Raw genomic sequence first — 20,138 nt, forward strand, 5'->3', positions numbered from 1 at the left:
ATTGGGAATGAAGTAAAGAGTCTTAGGAATACATATGAAAGTGTCATCTTAAATGGGGTTGATTCCATGTGTGCACAAGATAAAGGTATTCCTGATTCTCTGTCCTCTACCCCCAGCATTAAGTATGGCTGTACGTTAGTTTATTAGTAGTGAAAATCAGCATGCCACCTCCCTCTCTCACTGATGTCCAGCAATAGGGTTGGAAGTCCATAGTAGACCTGCCAATGTTTGATTCACAGAAGCTACTTACAAAATTTTAAAACCAGTGCACAAATGTGATCATTCACTGGAAGTGAAACTCTCAATTTATTATGTCTGTTTTTACTTTATCAGAGAGGAGAACAGAATGCCATTCAAACACCTGAAACGAACATGGAATTCAACAGAACGGAAAAGTACCCAGAGAAAGTGATGGGGGAACACCATCCAAACGCCTCCAAAGCTCTAAGAATTCTGTATTTCATGATTCAGCATCTTTGTAACTCAAAAGACAGAACGTTCTGGGCGATATATTTCATTCATTCAACAAATATTTTTTGAGCACCTACTGTGGGCCAGCCACCTTTCCAGATGTAGGGGATCCATCACTGAGAAAGACAGATAAAGGTTCCCGTCTGAGTGGCACCGACACAGTAGTGGGGCCACAACCCAGAGCTCATTATGAGGTGGTGAGAGCTGGAGAGGGACAAGGAGGGCGCGAAGGGTGGACGCTGGGGAGGCTGCAACGTGGCGAGGGGGAGTTGCCATTTTAAATGATAGGGTGGGTCTCACTGAGAGGGTGACACGTGAGGCGATAGTTGAAGATGGTAAAGGCGTGAGAAGGTGAATGTGCACCTGGGGGAGGAGGAAGTTGCCAGAACCTGGCCCGAAGACCAGGTGTGCGCACCTGGTGTGTTCCAGAAGCAGAGGGGGGTGCGAGTGGCCGGGGCCAGTGAGGATGGGAGACTCACAGCAAATGGCACTGGAGAGAGGAAGGGGCTTGGCCACTGTCTAGAACCCTGGCTTTTACTCTGGGGGAAATGGGGAGCCTGGCAGGATTTTGAACAGAAGGATGACATGATTTCAAATATAAAGATACTCGAAATCAAAATGAATTTAAAATCTTTTCATTTTCTGATGTTCTAGGACATTTTATCATGTACTGAGAACTGTCAAAGGACACAGCATCTTTTTAGTTACAAATATGGTTCCAGGAATGCCCTAGGATGCAACTTCCTGGTATCCTAAGACCAGCGATCCCTTCCCATCTCTGCACGGTCGGAAGGGTCAACCTTCTTTCCATATCCCCGTCACCTGTGGAGCAAAGGCCTCTGGGAGCCTGTCCTGGGAGGGGTGTGAAGGGTCGACCCACGGCTCCTGCAGGAGAACCTGCCTCAAGGAGTCCGGGGCTCCAGGTTGCATCTTTATCCACAAAGTGGCAGTTTCTTCTGCATTCTCTTTCTAACTTCCCACCTGCTCTCCACCGAAGCCACACTCACCCTGGGTCCGATCCTTACCCCCCAGGCCTGGACAGTACAGCTAACTGCAGGAGGGCTCTCTCCTACTGGCTTGCCACCTTTTAAGTTGTCCCAGTCTTCCGCAATATGAATCTTCTAAAAGTGGCCATTCTTACATATATATTTTTTTTAAATACTAGATCCTACTGAATATCAGATGAAAGCTGTAGGCATCCCAGAAAAAGAAAAAAAAAAAGACTAGTCTAGTTAATACTTGTGCGCAATTTCAGAGGGCTCAGAAGCTGCCTGATGTTGCTAAGGGGTCCAGGGACCCCAAGATCACTGGCTGATCCTAAAGCAACCCTTTCACATGTTAGTCAATGCTCAAACCTTACAGTGAATATTTTTGTACATTTCAAGTATTTGCGGCCCAGGTTTCAAAAATCTTCACCCTCTGACTGCATCCTCTCTGACTCTGAAGTGTTAAGAACCCATCCTGTGCCAGGTGTGGTGAAAGGCCACGGGGAAACAATGGTCCCAATGACCCTCCAATCGCGGAGGCAGATGAGGGGCGCAGGCAGAGACAGCTGCCCTCTGCTGCAGCAGGGCTGGCGTTTCATTATTTCACTCTGTCCCTCAGGTGTCCCCTCAATTCAATCACAATGTTCATTCCCAACTACGCCTCTTAATCCTTATGTCACAATCTCTCCTGAACTAACATTTCTCATCTCTGAACCCCTACTGATCCTAAAGCTGGGGCTTCCTGCCCTTGGCCGTCTGTCCATTATCTGGATGTAGCTGGCATGGTTGTTTCCCAGGGCAGCTAAGCGTGCTCACCCCCATACTGAGCCGCCCGATGCTGGGCACGCGGTGGGTGCACCTGGGTCCCTTCCATTATCCAGCAGTTCTTTAAGGTGGGTACCAATATCTCTTTTTAAGATGCTCAGAATATATACATAAGCTATACGGTCATATAACAGGCTTCCAGATATGTGAAGTGGCTCTATTTCTGGGTTTTCTATTCTTCTCCAATAATCTTTTCATCTACCTGTGTTCTATTAGCACATGGTCCTGGACGCTATGGCGCTTTAGTCACCTTCATACCTCATAAGGTAGGGCAAGTCCCCACACTTTCTTATTCTTCACAAGTGTCTTGGCTCTTGTTGGCTGTTTTGAGCATACAACTTTGTGTATTCATCCAAATCAATGGAAAAGATATTCAACAAGGTGAGGTCAAGACAGAGCCTTGAATCTTCACTCACCAATCCACAACCAGAAGCTTTGTTGGGTGATCACTAAGTAGGACCTGGAGACATCATACTGTCTGTGCATCCAGCTCTGACACCTTTGAACTTGCCTATAAAGAATCTATGGAACAGCCTTGTCAAACACTTTGTTGAAAGCTAGGTGGGTCCCCAACTTACAGATATGTCTGCCAATTTAAAATCAAGAAAGGGAAATCCATTTAATACTTCTTTTCCTTAATGAACTATCTCTGTTCAATTAAATCACTGTTTCCTTTTCTATACGCACACAAAGCGCAGAAGTATTACCAATCTAATTCAGAATCCTACCTGGGCTGGATTTTAAACTCACTGGTTTAGGGCTCAGCATTCAGCATTTTGGAAACCAAAATGACAGGCGCCTGTTTCTAGGCATCTCCCCTCACCCCTTCCAACTGTAGGAAACTTGCCGCAAAGTAACTGACAGGGACACGGCAATCTCATTTCCAAGGTTTCTGAGTATCTTAGAATATGTGTAATTGAGGGGGAGATTCCTGACTCGCTTGAAGAAAGTAGCTAAGTGCCAATCTCAAGAAGGAACTACTTGCAAGTGATGACATCCACCTTCCCCTAAGGGACCGTCAGAGCCAAGCTCATCAGCATCCTTTACAGCCTTCCTTTTTGGGAGGGCATCCTCAACACCAGTGGTTCTATCCCCACATGGCTCCATATTTCCAGTAACCCGCTGGCTCACCACTGGGAACCCTCACCCAGCGACATCTGGCAACGTCTGGAGACATTCTTGGTTATCAGACCGAGCAGGGTCGGGGTGCCATAGGCATCGAGTGGGCACGAGCCTGAGATGCTGAAAAACACCCTACAACACACAGGACAGCCCTGCCGCAGAAAACCGTCCTGCCCGAAACGTCAGTAGTGAGAAACCTGTGGACTCGGAAGGGCTCTTCTATTCTTCAACCTCTCAGACTCCTCCTCCAGAATCCCGTTCTGTGAGGGCTGGGGGCAATGTCCCTCACACCAGTGACCCTCCAGAAGGCTCCCTTTCCCTGGAGCTACCCTGGCTCTCCCCCGGGACACGTCTCCCCCTGCACCACAAAGCACGCAGGTGGGCGGGGCATCCTCTCAGCCCTGCACTGCTGCTCGCAGACCACTCTTCCTCCCCGCCGAGTTCTGGCCCTTCTGAAGCCTGTGCCCTGGGATCCCGCTCGCTCCCCAAGACCCCAGGTCCCACCCCTTCACTGACCGTTTCAGGAGCAGCTCACCCACTGTGATCTGTGACCACGTCCGGCGCCTCCTGGGCAACCCCTCCAGCATCCTGGCCTCTGGGCCCCTCCCAGGTGACCTCGTGAAGCTCTTTCCTCCCCTCTGCTGCTGCACCCGCTGCTCTCCTGGTCCGGACCCGGGCCCGCCTGCTGCAGGAACTGGCCCCTCTGGGTTCTATTCCCCGCCCTCCCCTGCCCCCCATGCCCAGTCTGCCCAGCTCACCTACACCGGGGCCTCAAGTCCCATCTACTGGCCCCACTTGTCTTCACCGACTAACATCCACCTCACGTTCCATTTCTCTCCCTCCCGGCGGGACGACATCACAGGCACTGCTCCTGCAGATTTCAGCCTCGACGCCCCCTGCCTCCACCTCTCCTGGCCAGAGCCCCCAGCATGATTGATGATTTCCACCCCTATCTGTGCCGCACCAGGACTCAGGCCCGGGATGGAAGAGAACAGCACCATGCCAACTGCTTCCTCTACTGTGTGGCCCCTTTATGGTGGTGGGGTGGGACAGGGGCCCAACCTCTGGCCTGTGCTTCAATCCACTGCATTCTGGGAGTAAATCCATCCCTCCCCCTCCAAGAGGCTCTATCACCCCTTCTCCACTCCCCTCAGACACCCTGCCCTCCATCCCATCCCCCTCGAGGACCCCCATTTTCATTTCACTGCAGACAAAAAAATGAAACAATAAAAGCAGCAACCAGAAGAGGGCAGCCTCCTTCCTGTCCCCGGTCCCCATGGACTTGGGGCCTCCCTCGCCCCGCCCTGCTGCCAAGGCCGCCCCTCCCCCGTGAACTGGCTTCCACCCGGCAATTCGCATCCTCTCCTGCCTGCATGAGACGTGCTGCATCGCTGTATCATCTCAGTTCCTAATGAAACCCTCCCTTGACTCCAGGCCCTCACCCAGCCACCACCTGATTTCTGCTCCTCCTTAAAGCAAAGCCCCTGAGAGCTGTCCTCCTCCTGGCTGCCTGTACCAGGTGTCGCCTGCCCGCGTCTGACCCGCCAGCCCGACACGACCCTGCTGAGGCCCGGGTATCCCCACAGCCTCGTCCGTGGGCAGGTCCCAGTGGGATGGCGCCCGTCTCAGCAGCGCCCCACGTGGTTCCTGGCTCCCTCCCTGGCTGGGAAGCCGCAGCGAGGCCTTACAGTAGTTGGGTGGGAGGGAAACTAGGAAGCTGTGGGTCCTGGGATCCAAAGGAGGATGGCCGGGAGAGGCCCCCATCTGGCCGTCGCCTCGGTCGCCTCCTGTCAACCCCTCCCTGCCTCCTTGGTGAGGTGGCCCTCACCACACGGTACACCCTGTCACCCGTGCCTTTGTCTTTTCGTTAACTGGACACCTTCTGAAGGCAGGAACGTCCTTCAAACCTCTTCACCAAGACAGAGACTGAAACGTCCTGGGGATGAATGATGCGGGTTCCAGGCATGTCTGTGGAACCGCGTTTTATAAAGAGTTGATTCTCTCTTGCAGAGGCTTTAACATAGGTGGATGGCACTGCTTTGGGTGTGTAACAGAGAATCACGTTTGCAACTTAGTTTTAAAAGTAGCCCCAAGCATGCTTCTGTGTCAAACCGCAGTCAGTTGGATAAGTTTCCAGCAGTCTGGAACCTACTTTTAGGTGAGCAACTAAGATGGTGAATAAAGTCTATTTACGCTGCCAAAGTATCTCCCTTAATAGACCCCTCCATTGACCACGCCCACCTCGTGGGCCCTCTGGGCTCTGGGGGCCAGCTCTGCCTAGACACCTGGGTCACGTCAGAGACTAGAGGGTGAAAATCCCTGTCCCCGAGTTCATTCCAATGACTGAGAGGATGCCTATCTGATCAGAGGATGAAACAGGGGAATCAGATCTATGGCGAGCACACCAACTGCGTGGATTTAAACGTATGTAAACAGAAGTGCCACCTACACGCAGAGAGAAGTAAGGTGAGGAATCATCCTCATATCCACTGTCACCAAGGTGAGCACAGGCAAGTTGGCCCCATGGCCTCCCTTGAGAAATAGGAATATGACTCTGGGACTGCTGCTCGGGCCACTAGGACTCAGAGTGAGAGTGACAGAGAGCCAAGGTCAAGGGAGGGCCCAGGAGCGGGGCAGGGGGAGGGAGAACAGGAGAACATGAGTCCTGCCCTGGCCCCTGGAGGAAGGGAGGGAGGAGGGAGGTGAGCTTTCAGGATGACACGGGTTGCCATCTAGTAATAGAGAAATAATGATAATGATGAAATCAGGAAGCAGGACCCGCACTGCTAAGCCCCACAAATTCTTTCGCAGGCAAGGAGGAGCGTGACTAAAGTAAGGGATATGCACCAGTCCCTGGGAGACCAAGAAGCGTTTCCCATCCATGGCCTGGTTTGCTGCTCACAGGGTCAAGGTACCGCCAAGAAAACCATCACTGATAGCTAGTGGGAAGCAGCCGCATAGCACAGGGAGATCAGATCGGTGCTTTGTGACCATCTAGAGGGGTGGGATAGGGAGGGTGGGAGGGAGACGCAAGAGGGAAGAGATATAGGAACATATGCATATGTATAACTGATTCACTTTGTTACAAAGCAGAAACTAACACACCATTGTGAAGCAATTATAATCCAATAAAGTTGTAAAAAAAAAAAAAAAGAAAACCATCATTGCCCCGATTCAGAGACTTTCCAGGTCCTCCTGCAGGTGAGGCTGGAGCCCTGAGCTCCTCCCTGCCTGTGTCAGTGCTCCACCACTGTGGACTGGGCCCTGGACACGTGCTCCTAACGTTTTCACTGGAGGAGGGAAAGTAGCCGCTATGAGGTCAGGCGTCCAGGTGGCCGGGCTAAGGGGATGGGCACAGAAGTCCCTGGAAAAACCAGATGCTCTGGGGTGGGGACAGTGGGAGCAGGCACAGTTCAGGGCTGGTCAGCTGGGCGAGGAAAGGCAGCTGCCCATGAACCAGGAGCACCCACTATGTGAGGGGACCTGCACCAGGGCCCAGAGGAGGAGGTCGGAGTGTGAGTCATGACAGAGGCCAGGGAGGGGCAGGGCCACGCGTGGTCAGGGAGGCCTGGAGGAGAGAGGGGTCCAGGCAGACTGTTCTCGAGGATGGGGGTCACGTCGAGGAAGCTCTTGTTTCTAGCTAACTGGGTCCTGAGTCCCAGTGCCGGTATATGAATGCCCGGCTGCTAGATCTGGAGAACTCCCTTCCAAGAGGAGTCATTTAAAATTTCCCTGGTTTAGGGCTTCCCTGGTGGCGCAGTGGTTGAGAGTCTGCCTGCCGATACAGGGGACGCAGGTTCATACCCCGATCCGGGAAGATCCCACATGCCGCGGAGCGGCTGGGCCCGTGAGCCATGGCCCCTGAGCCTGCGCGTCCAGAGCCTGTGCTCCGCAACGGGAGAGACCACAACAGTGAGAGGCCCGCGTACCGCAAAAAAAAAAAAAAAATTCCCCAGGTTTAAAATATGAGCAATCAAAACTCACTAGGCATCTATGCTGTGCTTTTCCATTTCCAACAGACTCCGCTTGCCTGACAAGGTATCCTTCAAACTGAAGAGGCCCCAAAAGCCCAGCCGCAGACACTGAAAACGAGCCCACAGAACGCAGTACAAATAACGCATCTTGGGCCTCCCTGGTGGCGCAGTGGTTGAGAGTCCACCTGCCGATGCAGGGGATACGGGTTCGTGCCCCGGTCTGGGAGGATCCCATATGCCGCGGAGCGGCTGGGCCCGTGAGCCATGGCCGCTGGGCCTGTGCGTCCGGAGCCTGTGCTCTGCAACGGGAGAGGCCACAACAGTGAGAGGCCCGCATACCGCAAAAAGAAAAAAAAAAAAACGCATCTTATTCTGTATCAACTACTGGGCATCGGGACAGACAGTACCGTCGACAGCCTTAAATACGGGAGGGCGCATGCAGAGAGCGGGGGCGGGGGGGGGGGACGCCGAAAGAAGAAAGCCATGCCAAATTAAAAAAGGCAAGCGCCTCATGACGCCACCTCTAAACCGGCTTTGACGGAGGGACCGGAGCCCCAGAGGCGAGACGCCGAGCCAGGATAGGCCGGTCCACTGCCGTCCTGAGCGCTCAATGCTGGCCATTAGTTCTTCCCAATCGGGCATCAATGTTCAACGCACACCCCAAAAAATATATAATACAAGCAATAATGATAACAATCTGCAGTCTCTCCGAGCTTCAGTACGTGAAGTACGAGTCAGAGAAGCAGTTTCACTTTTCACTCGGAGACCTGACAAGCACGACTAGAGGGGGAATAAAATAACATTCCGTTCGCATAAATATCAAGCAGCCTGCTTGAGACTGATGGGCCAGGAATGTATTCTTAGCCATCATTCCGGCAGACAGGCCCAAGGACACTCATAACTTATTTTACAATCATTTAGTTTCAGCTCAAGTGGAAAACGTGACAACTTATCTCTGCTGACAAGATGCCATATCAAACCTTACAATTAACTCTCGTCCGATTATCTGCCCAACCGATCATTAGCTGGGCCATTTTTTGATGAACTGTTGCAGAGAGCATGCCTCGGTGATGGCCGTCAGTGCCAGGTGTGTGGATGGGTCTTCTGCTATCCCGGCTGATATTCAAACAGACCGGGCTCCATGCCTGTGATACCCATGGCCCTGCTTCTCCCAAGGGTCTCCAAATGTGTACGCCGGGGGAGATGTCCTCCTGCACCTCGCTGGGAACGAGCGGGGCTTCCCTGCGACCGTATGACCGCAACAACTACGGGCGTTCCTACCGCCACTGCACGTCCAACGCACTTCCCCGATCCCCACTCTGGAGTTCATTTCAGGGAGCTGTGGACCCTCTGGAGGGATGTCTCCCTCCACTCTTCCGTACTGGGCTTCATTTGGAGAGTGGACACCAAGAATTTGCTGCAGGGAGCCCGCCACGCTATCTGGAGGAGCTGCCAGGGGTTCTGAGGGCAGGCTGGCTGTTATTTCCTGTGTGTTGATGAAAGATAGGAATTGCTTTAAAATGCACGTTCACAAGAAGCCTGAATCTCTATTTTTAAAAAAAAAGGAAAAAAGGACCGACCGTGAATGCATATTAGCTCTCCTCTCTCTCTCTTTCACATAGTCCCTAAGTTACTCATCGGGCAGAATCAGGAACAATATATTACTAAAAATCTTTGTTTTTTGGCATTACAAGAATTCAAAATGATCAAAGGCAGGGCTACTTGTCGGTGCCGGGTTGGGGCGGAGGGAATCAATTGAGGGTTAAAACCTTCCAAAAACTCAAGATGAAGTCACTGTAGGAGCTAGTTAATTAAAACCTATTCCCTACAAGACAAAGCCGACAATATAAAGCTAATTTGGATCTTCACTAAGGGCTCTGTTCTTTCTGAAGCTCAGAGAGATGTGCGGGCTGGTAAATAAAGAACAGGCCACCTCTGCCATCCAAGGAAATCACAACATCCCGGCTGCTGTTAAAAGGTGAGTGTGAAGTGAAGTTCAAAACCTCACCCCTTCTCACAGTCCTTTTGACGGGAGCTTTCAACAGGAGGAGGTTTACTTGAATCCCCATCTCTGAAGATGTTTCAGAGCCCGGCATATTGTCCGGTTCCCTTTGCAGCTAGCGGCGCTCACACAGAGGTACACGGTGTCAGAGGAAGGGGCAGGGGGGACACTGCGGGGGGCCCAGGAAGATGACAGGTGTCGGGGAAAAGGGAGAGACAACACAGTGTTAGACTGAGTTACAAAAGTGGGAGGAAAGGAATACAATAGGAGGGGCCAGAATGGAGAGGAAACAGAGGGAGAAGTATTTCCTACCCGGGCTGCGTTCAGTTACACCCAGAGGTCTCTGGAAACGATGCTGAATACGTTGGAATTGGTCCTCATTTACATGAAGCCCTTACTTACTGAAACATGTTTCTAGGACAGCCTTAAAAAAAAAAAAAACAAACCCACAAATTCTGATCGCTGATTAGGGTACGGGGTTTCATTTTGAGGCAATGAAAAATGTTCTATGATTGACTGTGGCGATGGTTGCACATTTCTGTGAATATACTAAAAGTACTGAATTGTAGACTTTAAATGGATGAAGTTTATGTGCTGTGAGTTTTAGCTCAGCAAAGCTATTTTAAAACAAAAGAAAAGGGCGGAGGTCCATTGTGTTAAATGCTACAACGCAACCAAACAGGGAAGACAAAAGAAGGTAATGGAAGGTACTAGCAAGATGCAGGTTTGGTGTCAGAGCAGGGGGTCCGGGGGGACCTGAGGACACTCAGAAACTTAAGCTAAGGCCGTTCACAAGACTTAGGTCACAAAGTTGAGTGTGGGGACTGGATGTGGCTGCCTGGGCCTCCAGACAGCCACCAGGACCTGGTTCCAGGTCTCAGATAAAAGGTGGACCCTGGGATGTTCCGTCCTTCTCTGAGGGAGCCATCCCGGCCTCCCCCTTGTCCTGTGCAGCGAGCACACGTCCAAGGGCGGAGCAGCCCCACTGCTCTCAAGTTTCCTCACATCCTCCCCCTCCCTGAGCTATATCCGCCTCCCCTCTGGCCTCCTGGTGCGTGCCGTTTCCTTGCACCCAGAATCACCTTGTCACCCGTCCCTTCTTGCCCACTACGGCAGCCTCTGTAAGCATATCCTTGAGTCCCTTTAGTTTTGCCTCATGCTGGATGGTCAGCCTGTATTCATACCATCACCCGATCTGGGGACTGCGCGTCAGGATTTCATATTTCAGGGTCAAAAAATTAAATTGTTCTCTAGTTGATAGTTAGCTGAATCAAGCGCACAAAGTTTAAATTAATCCAGTGTACTCTGAAAAAGTGTAAAGGCACTCTGAGCAGTACCGTTCGGTGGAAATAAAATCACTTCAAGGGATTCCTGCCTCTCGTTGTACATAATCAGCCATAACCATTTCTCAAGTGGGGCGCTTACGGCTGCTAAATGTCAGAGATTCTCTGTCACGTGGGAGGCTCCGCTGGCTGAGCAGGTTGGGGAGGGGCTGAGACGTCTAGAAGAAAACTCAATTAGATAGAGAAGTTAATTCAATGCACGATCCCTCTGTGCTAACGTAAATCTCCCATCTTTAGAAACTTAGCTGTTTCTATGAAAAGTCACTTGGAATCAAATTCCCAACTCCTGCACCCGAACTGGTCCTGTCTGAGGCAGGAAAGGCCAGCTTCGGTTCTGCAAGTCCCCAGCGGGCTCTGTCCAGGGTCCTGAATACGTTCACTTGGTTCCTTCTTCCCAAGGTACAGAAATACAACAAAACAAGGCTGTTTCTTCATGACCCATCCCTGCTCTTAATCTACGGATATCATGTGGTTTGAACAAGTAGAGCGATGGTGTCCCCAGGTTTAAGGAAACCTGATATACGGATGCCCAGACTAAAACAGGAGGTCATTTGGTTGTGATATACCATCCCATTGCTCCAGGGTCACATGTCAAAAAGGTAAATAATCTAAAGAGTAGAGTGTGCTTGAGTGTGCTTAACTATTTCCCTAATGCTTAATGGATTGAAAAATTCTGACCATAAATCAATACTTTTCATATATTTTCCATATTCGGAATTATTGCATAAGGGCAGTTTTCAAGGGATGGGCCCAAGGAAATGAGTATCTGTGGGGCTCTGGATACCTGATGCTAAACTGCTCCCAGAAGCTTTGTGCTCCCCCCACGGCAGTGTGCGAAGGCATCCAAACCATCAAGTCCCTGAAGCCGAGGAGCTGATTCACATTTCAGCTCCTACCCTAACCATTTCCTGATGAAGAAGTCCATGGTCCTCAAAATGGACAACATCAAGTGGCCCAAGAGGGATGCAGATGGGGGGCAGGGAGAGAACCACAGGACGAGTTCCAAAGAAGGAACTAGCATAGCTGTGGAATCACAAAAGCAGTTCAAAATCCCACCTGGCTATGTGACTGGGTAGTTCATCTCTTTTGGCCTCAGTATCTCCACATGTAAAATGGGCAAAACAGCACTCCTGAACGCCTGCCCTTGGCCTGCCACACCCCGACCTCTCCTTCTCCATCCTGGCCAACACCAACTCCACCCTCCAGGTGTGCAGGCCAACGGCCCGGGTCCATTCTGACTCTTCTCCTCCTCTCACGTCCCACACCAATCCAAGAGGACACACCACCACACAGGGCTTGGACCCTGTGCTCAGTGTGGTACTGACCAACTGCCAGACAAATGGGTGGACAGACAGACCCACGCACCCCGTCAGACTCTCTTCTAGAGCTGTTAACAATGGAAGTAAATAATACAAAGCTCCTGTCCTAGATAGCTGATGTCCTAGTGAGGGGATATTATCAATAAACACACACTAGACACAGACTCACACATTAGAGGGATGATGACAGATGCTGAGTAGACGGGTAACCTAGGTGGGCGTGGAGGGTCACTGACATGCTCTTTGCCTCCTTTAATCCTGGAAACCATGTAAACATGGCCACAAAGGGCAATCAAGTTTTTTAAAACAATAGTCATCCACAAATAACAACTGTTGGTGAGGACGTGGAGAAAAGGGAACCCTTCTACACTGTTGGTGGGCATGTAAATTGGTGCAGCCATTATGGAGGTTTCTCAAAAAACTAAAAATAGAACTACCATAGGAGCCAGCAATTCTAATCCTGGGTAGAATTTATTTTAAAAAAATAAACAAATAAAAACCACTAATTCAAAAAGATACATGCATCCCAATGTTTACAGCAGCATTATTTACAATTGCCAAGATATGGAAGCAACCTAAGTGTCCATCAACAGATGAGTGGATAAAGAAGGTGTGAGATATCTATCTACCTCTATCTATACATCTAGATTACCCACACAATGGAATACTACTCAGTCATAAAAAAGAATGAAAATTTGCCATCTGTGACAACATGGATGGCCTTGGAGGGTATTAGTGAAATAAGTCAGACAGAGAAAAACAAATACTGGTATCATTTATATGTGGAGTCTAAAAAAACTAACCAGTGAAGATAGTAAAAAAGAAACAGACTCATAGATATAGAGAACAAACTAGTGGTTACCAGTGGGGAGAGGAAAGGGGGGAGGGCAAGACAGGGATAGGGGATTAAGAGGTACAAACCACTATGTATAAAATAAACTACAAGGGTATATTGTACAGCACAGGGAACACTGCCAATAGTTTGTAATAATTATAAATGAAATATAACCGTTAAAAATTGTGAATCACTATGTTGTATACCTGAATCTTACCTAACATTGGACATCAACTACACCTCAATTTAAAAAAAAGAAAAGAAAAAATAATAATCATCCAATAAGTTGAAACTAAGGAATCTGAACACAGAACTGCAACACAAAAAACATACATTACTGGTACCAAAAGAAGATTATACATTTAGGGGGAAAAGTTCTGATAACTATTTTTTTTTTTTTTTTTTTTTTTGCGGTACGCAGGCCTCTCACTGTTGTGGCCTCTCCCGTTGCGGAGCACAGGCTCCGGACGCATAGGCTCAGCGGCCATGGCTCACGGGCCCAGCCGCTCCGCGGCATGTGGGATCTTCCCGGACCAGGGCATGAACCTGTGTCCCCTGCGTCAGCAGGCGGACTCTCAACCACTGCGCCACCAGGGAAGCCCTCTGATAACTATTAGAGAGGACCTGGGACGTTCACTCTTAGACATCCCGAGATTAAAGCTGGACGAAGTTCACTGCCGCCAGCAGACAGCTCATGGATTCCTGCCGGGGTGGGAGCCCAGGGCCAGACGACCCTCCTCGTGAAGTCCTCCTGGCCCCTCTTCCCAGCTCCCACACAACACTGCACCCCTTTCATTGCCTTCTGAGTGCCGTGATTTGGTTCTGGGGGATGCTTCCCTTATTTGGTGGTGTCCCTCTGAGTTTTAACTTCTTTATGTATGCTTAGCAGCCAGTAGGCACCAAACACCAAAAACGGATGCTCAGTAAAAAGTCTTTCAAAAAAAAGAATTGCCGAGACACAAACTGCAGCGCACACAAACAAAAAAACAAAAAAATCCACAACAAACAAACAAAAAACCCATACATTTAAGGAAAGTCTTTGAATGCTGGAAGAAACAAAAATCCGTATATCTATCATTGTATATCTATGACCTAGAGGTTTTAGATATTATTTAAATGCCAGCTGAAAAATGCGCATTAAATATCCTCACAGTTTTGAACCCTTTGTAGAATAAATGATTACCCTATGGAGATGATAAATTGTATCTTCTTTTTAAAAAGATCTAGATTTCCCTTGGGCATCATCACATGTAACACTATGTTATGTTTCAACTCAACAGATGTTTTTTTTTATTTTGGATGAAATCAAATGGTAATTTGCAAAGTCATAGAAATAATATCTTCTCAACATTTAAAATGATACTTGAAAAACTTCTTGTTCTATGTCATCTCACTACTGTCTCCTAAACCGTGGGACAGGAGGTTTGATTGTGGTTCCCAAGCCTTTGTTGATGCTGGGTGGCACGCCAGTGAGAGATGGTATCAGGTGCCTCAAACGTTGGGCCGCTTGAAAGAGAGGCCCCACAAGTCTCAGAAACTCTATTCCTTTCCGTCACACCTGGGCCCTAACAATCGCCCCAGTCAGTGGATTGGAGGCTACTGAGCCGGACTCCCTCCCACCTTGAGCCACTAAGCCCACGGCGGAGCTTTGAAGGGTTGGGTTCCATTGGTAATCCCCCTTCAGCGGTCTTGCACAGAAAGCCCTGGAGCTGGAGCCGGGCAACTGGCAACCACTGGGGACCAAAGGTGACAAAGCTCCCCACTTGGACGAGCATGACCTTGACTACATATTCAGAGACCGTTTGCACGTGTGCACACAGACACCAGCCCACAAATAACTACCCAACACCCGCTTTGTGGGAAGCACTGTTTTAGGTCCTGGGAAAATAGCTGGAAGATACTATGTGTTTAAAAAAACAGATACAATTAACAGTGCAAAAAACAAACAAATCCAATTGTAATTCTATACTGGATGTGTGGATGCAAGAGATACTCAGAATACATTTACCTAAATTTGCATCGTGAGCTGCCTTGGTCACCTGTTTCATACCTGTATATCCTTCTAACAGCATAAACGTTTTTCATAAAAATAAGGGACAACAACTCCATAGTTAAATGTGAGGATCTGTCCTATGAAAATTTTTTTTGGAAAAGTGTGAGATGATTTAACTGCCACCGAAAAGAGGATATTTCTCTTTGCTGCTGTTTTAGAATTTTGCTAACCTGCTGCTGCTGGCTAATGACTGTGCTACATATTTTATGTAGATTCCAAGGCTGGGGTTAACCTCTAACTTCCTCTGCTTGAACACTAGATGTATTCAACTCACTCATGCCTCCAACTAGCGGCAGTTGAGGGCTGGGGCTGAATTCATTTGAATAAAGAACTTGAGACATTCAGGTCGTCTGTACTTTGAATTCTGGAATCAGTCTCGTGTGGTATTAAGATGAGGCCAATGACCTTTCACTTCTGATTACACTATTAAAACAACTGTATTTAAAATACTGACTAGGTCACAAATACATATTAGGTAGGATGATAAAAGGTTCCCCAAGCCAGAGGGCAACTGAGTAGATCAGAGTGGGCTGTTTTGTTTCCACGCCAAACCTGTAGTTAAGATTTCTCCTTCTTTCGAAGGAGCCTGAGTGAGAGCTTCCTACATTTGGCAAGTTCTACATTCTGATGGTGCCAAAACTGCCCAGTCCATGCAGGGAGTGGCAGGCTAGCATGGTGCCATGCACCTGAAGCCCAAGATTCTGATCAACTAGGTTACAAGGATACTGCTGATTTTGTACTGGAATAAAATGAGTAACTCTCATGGACAGTACCCATGAGGAACCAAGGCTGCACATAATGGTCCTCAGATGAGCCACCTTGACTAGGGTGACAATCACCCTGCTTTGCCTGGTACAATCCCAGGTTATGCCTGTTTCCCAGCATAATTAGTAACATATGGTCACCACAACCTTAATCCCACTCTGCCATCATTTCTGAAAATGACAAAAAGAACCAAGTTCAAAGGAAATCTAATAATTATGGTTATTAAGCTTTGGGCAAGTAAGGTTTCCTGAAAGTCGAAAAGCCCCTCTAAAAACCTACCCTAAATTTTTGTGCTCTTTGCTATTGAATCTCATGATGATTTCATGTCAATCTCAAGTCAAAAAACCAAAACAAACAAACAAACAAACAAACAAAAAACATGCCTGGGACTTGTAAATGCTGGAGAAGTTTGTTACGTGACAGATAATCATCTTAACTTGCCAGAAAATCTGTCGAATATTATACTTGGGATAGTTTTACCTACCAATAACCCCACGGTTGAAGACACCATGAATAATATCTCCATTCAAAACCACAGACCAAAAATCATTTCATTTCTGAAGTGGTGTTTAAACTACAGCCTTTTTCAGCAGTTTAATAATACTGGCCCTTTTTCAATGGTTTAATAATATTGGCCAAATGAGTGACTCTTATTTTGTCTCTTCCACAAAAATGAGAAATCAGAGTGTAACCTCTAAAATTAACGACGGTGTTTAAAAACTAAGATTAAATTACTTCTGACGAAAAGCGATGAATAATTTAGCCTTCACTCCAGAACATTCTTTTAAAAAAAGAACTGACTTCATTTGTACTACTCTAATTTTATCCTTTTAACTTCTAGCACTGTCTTGGAATTTGGGCTTTGTCCTGGCAAAAGTAAAATAAAACGCAATAAAGTACAATAAAAAAGAAAGTGTTTGGAGATCCTGAGTTGGATCTACTTTGAGTTCAAAGCATTTTCCTTATCGTGGCTAAAAATTATGTCAATATAGTTCAATCAGATACTAGGGTGGACCTTTGGGGAAATTGCTGTAAAATAAAATGAGAGATAAGATTGTGTTCCCAAACATAATAACTGACATTTTCCTCTTCTTCCTTGAGCAGAAACCCAGCCCCCCTGCGGCTGGCACCAGGGTCGGGGAAGGATGCGGCGCCCCAGCCGAGGAGTGGAATCGGCCGCCTGCTATGCATCCAAGGACCGCTCATCCCCATTCTTCCCATTGCTGCCTCTTATCCCCTGGGGTGAGGTTAGAAGCAGTGACGCCCCACCAGCCTCCCCAACCAGGATGAGGCCTCCTTGCTGCCTCGGTGCCCCTGCCCCATTCCTCAGGAATACACGTCTTTGCCTCTTCTCCTCTCCGTCCTCGCAGAAGGTTTCCGTCCATCCACAATTTTCTCTCGAACACACTCTCTCCAACTGTCCCTGCCCACACAGCCGGTGACGTGCTACAGCACAGCCGAGGCTGGGACCGGGTGGCTTCTCCTGCTCTTCACTGGGATTCTGTCACTTGCGAGGGTGGAGGAAACTCCGGGAATCAGAGGGGGGAGGGATTTTAGGGTCCCCTGAGCACGAGACTGGAAAGGCCTTCCTCCACGTTCATCTAGGTCCCCTGGGGCTATAACCCCAGGGTCACCCCGTTTCCCGCAGCCTCAGACTGCAGCGCAGATGCGTCCCGACCCTGAGCAGCTTTAACTAGCCATCACCTCACTCTCTATATCCCAGCAGTGAAGGGCTCTTGGGAGCAGTTTTGTTGCTGTTTTTAGTGTCTTCTCTGATTTCCTGGCTCTGGCTCAGAAAAGGAAAAAAATAGGCGTTACGTATTTTCTTCCATGAAATTCAAGTTCGTTTTCTAAGTCTGGATCTCAGGACACTTTTTCACAGGTGATGGCGTCTCTTCTGTCTTTTCCAGAGGAACCGAGTCTGACCTTTAGAACTACAGTTGTCTGAGTTCCCAGAACATCCCGCAGGCCGCGGGGTGCGGCTAGGGGGTGGGGTGCAGCATGGCCAGGCTCGCTCGGTTCTGCCAGGGTGTTTAGGTAGCTAGGACAGCTCAACGTGTTTTTGCCCTTATTTCATGAGGGTCAGTGGAAAATGGAGAAAAGAAGATGTTGATATTCGTGAAAAGAGCTCGGCACTTATAGGCTTTATATGCAAAATGGGCACAAGAATGGGATTCAGGAGGCACGCTCCAAGTGGCAAATCTATGTAGCCTTGGATACTCAGGGGGTTTGAGCAGATCTGTTCTATTGTGAAGAAAGAGAACAAAATGATGACATGGAGACACAGTGCAGAAAACTAGGCTGAGATGAGGCATAATTAGGAATTGCACAGCATCTTCTAGCTCTTTCGCAAAGCTCAGCCCTGCCACCACTCTCTTCTTAAGTGTTACAGCCATTGTTCTTACAAATTCAACTTTTTTTTGGCTGTGCCGTGCCGTGCGGCTTGCAGGATCTTAGTTCCCTGACCGGGGATCGAACCCATGCCCCCTGCCAAGGGAAGTGCGGAGTCCTAACCACTGGACTACCAGGGAATTCCCACAAATTCAACTTTTTTTTTTTTTTTTTTTTTTTTTGGCGGTACGCGGGCCTCTCACTGTTGTGGCCTCTCCCGTTGCGGAGCACAGGCTCCGGACGCGCAGGCTCAGTGGCCATGGCTCACGGGCCCAGCCGCTCCGCAGCATGTGGGATCCTCCCGGACCGGGGCACGAACCCGCGTCCCCTGCATCGGCAGGCGGACTCCCAACCACTGCGCCACCAGGGAAGCCCTCAACTTTAATACATGAAAGAAAATCAGTAACAAAATTATATACTTAAGTATCTGACTATATCTGACTTCACATCTGGAAAGTCTCAGGAAGAAGCCTATTTGTTCAAGCCGTGCTTGTGTGGGTAGGAGAAGGGGCCGGGCAGGACCGGGATTCAGAGCCTTGTTCTAGGTCCACGCAGATGAGAAAATTCACTGACTATTAAACATTGCAATTTGCTCAATGCAACAAAATGAAATGCAATGAAACTGTGATTCATCCTACCATGGACACTTCATGCGTGTGAATAATTCCACTTACTGCCGGTACAATGTCTGCTTTCCGGGAGACAGGACAGGCTCTGCACAGCTTCCCCATGACTCTACCCAGTTGCTCTGAATTGAATTGGGTCTCCTGGTATCTCTGTAACTGTCTCGCCTGTGTGGCAAGCGGCAGCATGGGGGCAGGGACTCAGGCATCCTGACCTTGGCCTCTGTTTGCCCCACCAAGTCCCAGCTCCCCTCCTGCTCCCTGCCCCCAAAGCCTCAAATACCCCCTCTCCTGCCTGCTCTGTTCTCCTTGGCTTTGCCAGTGCCAGTCAAGGACCACGCTCTTCTGAACAATTAAAAGTTGCACACTGAATTATAGTTGCTACTAACAAAGTGCACGTGGAAAGTCTCAAATGTTCATGGCTTCATTTGTGTTTTGTCTAACTACAGAATTCATATTTGAAATAACTTTAAGAAATTTTACATAAATAATAGGTATTCATTTCTGAAGGCTGAAAAGAGAACAAGGGAAAACAGTTAAGATCTCGTATAACTCCCTCACCCCACACTCCTTCCACCCAGGAGCCCTTGACACACACCCTGCCCAGCCCATCTACGCATAAAACACGTGATCCTGCCAGCTGTGTGACCTGGGGCCAGTTATTCAGACCCTCTAAGACTCAGTTTTCTCATTTAAAATGAGGATGAGAGCACTGCCACTCAGAACTGTAATAGATTTAATGAGCTATGTGACTAAAGCACTAATCCAGGGCTACGGCAGGGCGAATAACATCGGTACATTATATAAGCCTGAGGGAAAGCTCACTGGGCACCCCGTTCTCAGCCCTGGGAACAGAGAGGTGAACTAGATGGAGTCCTCGCCCTTAAGAAGCGTACATTCTAGTGGGGAAGATGACAGATGATAAAATCAACGAGTGAATTACGAAGGTTGGAAGGTGAGAGTGGTACGGAGGCAGCAAAGCAGGGAAGAGGGCTGTGGGCAATTTTAAGTTGGGAGACACAGAGGCCTCACGGACAAGGCGGTATCTGATGGGACATGAGGGCAGGGAGGCCATGTGTGCATGGGGGGAGGTTCCCCAGCTCGGCACGGACCAGGCCCCAGAGTGGGTGGGACCACACGAGAGTGATGCTGAAGCCGGTTCACAGCACGGTGACACCTACTGTTTACGTGAATATCTTTCCAAGTTATTACACGGAAGGCAACATTTTCAGGGCTATGTGGCATCACTTTGTGGGGCTTTACTGTAATTCATTTAACCAGCCCTCTGCTGCTCGTCACAGAGATGGTCTCCTATGCCTGAACTATTTTTAGATAGAGTAGAGAAACTTAACACATCTATAATTAAAGCCAGTTACGATGTAATCCAACTTTTGGAAAAAAGTAAGAACACAGACATATGCACTGGAAG

The 20,138-nt window shown here is 48.8% G+C and overlaps 1 protein-coding gene across 5 annotated transcripts in view; it reads right to left on the reverse strand.

Moving 5' to 3' along the window:
• The window catches only part of AGAP1 (ArfGAP with GTPase domain, ankyrin repeat and PH domain 1), a 564,902-nt gene that overhangs the window by 126,536 nt on the left and 418,228 nt on the right, over positions 1-20,138 (reverse strand). The gene's annotated exons all lie outside the window — the stretch shown is intronic.

Source organism: Mesoplodon densirostris, chromosome 8, assembly GCF_025265405.1.
Source record: "Mesoplodon densirostris isolate mMesDen1 chromosome 8, mMesDen1 primary haplotype, whole genome shotgun sequence".
NCBI classification, from domain to species: domain Eukaryota; kingdom Metazoa; phylum Chordata; class Mammalia; order Artiodactyla; family Ziphiidae; genus Mesoplodon; species Mesoplodon densirostris.